General features: G+C 37.8%; 1 protein-coding gene across 1 annotated transcript in view; it reads left to right on the top strand.

Annotated features, from left to right (window-relative positions):
• LOC107665488 (vesicle-associated membrane protein 2-like) overlaps positions 1 to 4170 on the top strand; it is a 20046-nt gene extending 15876 nt beyond the window's left edge. Inside the window, exon 7 of the transcript XR_001631552.1 lies at positions 4158 to 4170. The gene's annotated coding sequence lies outside the window, so the exon portion shown is untranslated. The remainder of the gene's footprint in view (positions 1 to 4157) is intronic.
• Positions 4171 to 4486: the final 316 nt, after the last annotated feature.

The following is a 4486-nucleotide window of genomic DNA, read 5'->3' as shown; positions in this document are numbered from 1 at the left end:
AAATATATTTATATATACGAATATATATTTCAAATAAATGCTCTTTTTTATTACCGTTTCCAAAAATATTAGATATTAGACAGCACAGCTGTTTTCACCATTGATAATAAAAAGAAATAATTTTTAAAATAATAATAATGAATCAATAATAATAGCAATAATAATAAATTGATTTTTTTAACTGTATTTTTGATAATTGTATTATTTTTAAAAAAAGATTAAAAAATCTTTCCAACCCAAAGCTTTTAAACGGCAGTGTGTGTGTGTGTGTGTGTGTGTGTGTGTCTATATGTCTATATATCTATATCTATATCTTTCTATATAAATACATATACATGCACTGCATTATACATACCGCATACTAATCTTGGATGACAACACTTCTTTACCTTCCTTCTTACCGTTGTCAGATTTTACAAAAGAAAAAGTAAATGCATTACTCTCACAATGACGGTTTCTTCTCCAAATCAAGTGACGTCTCTAAATCTTCTGAGGTTGCGACCTGTGGCAAACAGAAGCAAATTTTAACACATTACACTAATTTGAACCCTCAGGAATTAACAGCAATCCGCTAACGAGAACGGAAAAATTAAGACTTGGCATCAGCGCCATAAACGAGCGCGCAGTTAGTTCTGTCAGACCCCCTGGTGGCAGACACTGAGTATGACACGTGAACCAAATTAACCCAAAAACAGATATGCACTGCCAGCAAACTGTCTCTGCCCTCTCTCTGTCTCTCTCTCTGGCTGCCCTCCTTTTCTGCCGAAGCCACAAACCCAGAGGCATTAAGGTGTGCAAGTGAGCGACACACATAAGTGGTATATCTATAAACGTGTGATGCGTATTACAAACCGCCCGGCCTTTGCGCGATAAATTGTACGATAAATGCGGCATGTCGTGGGTCGAAGATGTATAGAAAGCATGCGGTACCAGAAAACAGCAAACACTGCTCTCTCTCTCTTCCTCTCGGTCTCATAGTGCCCCAGTTTTAAGGCTGCCTATCTCTTTCGAAACAAGAGTGGAGAGGGAAACAGCAGACAAAAAGGCAGATTTAGAATGGCATGCAGGGAAAAACAACAGTTTGCAGTGTTACAAATGTTAAAAAAGCCAAACACGGAAGTCTTTTGTTCGTTATTCCTTCTCGTCCCAACCTAATTCACACGCACTCACAGACACGCACGGTACGCCTTGTATGTTATACACTTAAAGAGTTGTCTCGAAATCCGCTATAGTGTCTCCAGACGTTCGCTTCCTTAGAGCCGTACGATTAACTAGTTTCCTCCATCCCTGTTTGACTTCTATCTCGCCCTGTGCTCTCCTCTCTTCTTCGCCCTCCTAGCGTGGCGATGATGCTCTGACACTCGTGGCGATCAGAGGCAGCGCAGCTCATGAGATAGGTGCGCTTTGAGCAGCCCACCATTATCTGATGCCGTCCCCTCTTCTCTTCCCTTTCTCTCTGTTTCTCCCTCCCTTCCTCTCATTACTCCTTCCTCCCGCCCTGACAGAAACCATGTCTAATCCCCCCCAACATCATAAATCAGTGTCACCTAAACACTAACGTACCCAACCAGAGTGTACCGTGGACGTTCAGACCCAGTGCTGCTCCCTGTCGTCACTGTCCCTGCCTCAGTGTCTCGCTCCACTTCCTCTAACCAACCCCCCCCCTTGTTTTCTTCTTCTCCTCTCCTGCGTTTTGTCCGTAGAATTTCTGCCGTTCTCTCTCTCTCTCTTTCTTCCCCCCCCCCAGCAATGTCTAGCACTCGAACGCAAGAACAGTCATAACACCTTATGATTGATCTCAAGGCTTGGAAGGGTGTCTGTGTGTGAAATTGAACAGATGAGACAATATGGGATAGATGGGGAGATTGTGAGTTAAAGATCATTTCTGAGAGAGAGAGAGAAAAAGAACGAGATTCCTCTCCCAGACAACAAAAGCTCTGGGGTGATTACCCTGCAGTAATGAAAAGTGTCACCAGCCATCATGTTGCATTATACCAAACTCCTTTCTTTGATTGAAAGATTTGATATAATGGCAGGTTGGAATGACTCAATTAAGCCTGCACGAGGAAACTGTGCATACATGTTAGGCTACACGATTTCAACTCAGACTAGCACATCATATGATTCATTTATAAGAGCTAGCAGGTTACATAATAATCTAAAGACTCTTTAATAATATACTGTGTGGAGCAAAAATATGAGACCAAGTTGGACATATGGGATTTACACATGGAAATAAGTAGGAGATTTATTAAAAAAAAAAAATAAATAAATAAAATGTAGACAAGTTATGACTTAAAATTAGTAAATAAAAGCATTCTACACGATTTCAACTCAGACTAGCACATCATATGATTCATTTATAAGAGCTAGCAGGTTACATAATAATCTAAAGACTCTTTAATAATATACTGTGTGGAGCAAAAATATGAGACCAAGTTGGACATATGGGATTTACACATGGAAATAAGTAGGAGATTTATTAAAAAAAAAAAAAAAATAAATAAAATGTAGACAAGTTATGACTTAAAATTAGTAAATAAAAGCATTTAATATTCTGTACTATTTCTAGGTCACTAATCAAAAAAGTACATTTGTACCACTGATCATGTGACTGATCAAGTATTTGTGTCTTTTTATGTTGTATAATAATATTATAATAAGATTATATTATAATTATTATTTATAATAATAATAATAATAGTAGTAGTAGTAGTAGTAGTAAAAGGAAATGATCAAATTGTCAAATTAAAAGGAAGTAAAAATGAGGAGAAAATAAATAATTGTGTTCTTACTTGGGTTTTTTTGTCACTTTTTGTATTCTGACATATAAAGCACTTCAAGCACTGTTTTCTACGATATACATGTAAATAAAATTGTGGTGTAAAATATATTCTATTATATTATATTATATGAGATAATTTTCGGTATATAAATAGATATAAAATATTTCACAGAAGGAGGTCTATAATACCTTGAGAAAGCTATACATCCATTCCAATTCTTCTCAAGGGCAAATGCTCAGCTGGCGTAGGATCCCCTGAAGTACATGAGGCTGCCATCTTTGTTTCATGGACATTAAGTTCCAGAAACACTTGTCATGTGAATGTCAATAGCAGCAGAAAATCTACAACAACATAAATGAAATACTTGTGATTTATATGCTACTTTGCACATTTTTATTTCAAATATACAGTTTCTTATGATGCCACCTCTAGAGAAAGGCGTTTTTTCTACCCAGATGGTGTAGTTACGACATCTACCAGCAGGGGTGATGCTAACCAGTCAATTCATCACCCGTCTAGTTTCACCTTAAATCCACAGCCAGTATATAATCTCCAGGATCTGAATCCCATCAGCCAGTGCACGATAAATATTCATGATCCACACTGTGAATTCACCAAACACACTGATGATGGAGCTGAATGAACAAACAAACAAAGAAGTTACACAACCAATCAGGGCCGTATTGAAAAGGAAAACAAACAATTAGATGGATTAATCAAAAGATAACGAGCCAAAACACCAGAGACAGAGACCGTGTTTGGGGGAACAGTCGAGTGAGTAAGAATCAGGCAACACAGCAGAATACCATGACGCACTTTTATACCGTGAAACATGGAGGGGGATCAAGGTAATACTTTCACAATTTCAATATAGCGCCTCTGTTTGCATTATGATGTTAGATATTTCAAAAAATAAGTCCCTTGAGACACCTGTTCTAGCACGCAATCAAATTAGTACATCAATATCTATAGCACATTCCTACATTCCTTCATGTAATAATTCGCACTAAATGATCAAAAAGCTGGAATTTTCCATTAAATCATAGCTCTTCTTGAGGCTACGCATGGGAGGGTTTTTATTTGCACAGGTTCGTTTATGTGCACAGGACCGTTTCTTTGTTCTCGGGTCTGTCTCAATCCAGTCTCTCCTGAGTGTGATTTCTCTGTTTTTTCGTAATGTGAGGCTGAACGTCTTGGTGTGTGTTTATGTGTCTGGAAAAGAACAACGACAGGCACAGATTGCTGATATGTGCTCTTTTTATCTCTTAGAGGAGAAGGATGATGATGATGGTGAAGAAGAGGAGGAGGAGGAGGAGGAGGAGGCTGTAATCATTCATAAGAGTGCTGGACAGATGATTGAGAGGCTAATAGCAAACACACACTGACCACACAACTTAAAACCCATCCTAATATCCTGCTATTTGTTATAATGTATGTGCTTGAGAAGAAAAGAATAGCGGTTTGCACCTAAAAACACATTAAAATTAGCTAATTAGCAGATTACGGGTAATGGAAAATGGATAATGAAGTGCTGCCTGGTTTTGTCCAAAATACTTTCAGTATTGGGGAAAAATTAGAAGATTGAGTGCCACAGCAGTGCTATTTCTTCATGTATTGAACCATAAATACTTGTGTGAATTGAGTCATTTTTTTCCAATGATAAAATACCATCCTCTATTCCAGTTTTATCAGCCATTGTG

This window comes from Sinocyclocheilus anshuiensis, unplaced genomic scaffold (assembly GCF_001515605.1).
Source record: "Sinocyclocheilus anshuiensis isolate Anshui unplaced genomic scaffold, SAMN03320099.WGS_v1.1 scaffold904, whole genome shotgun sequence".
In the NCBI taxonomy this organism is placed as follows: domain Eukaryota; kingdom Metazoa; phylum Chordata; class Actinopteri; order Cypriniformes; family Cyprinidae; genus Sinocyclocheilus; species Sinocyclocheilus anshuiensis.
This window is presented reverse-complemented; position numbering and strand designations above follow the sequence as displayed.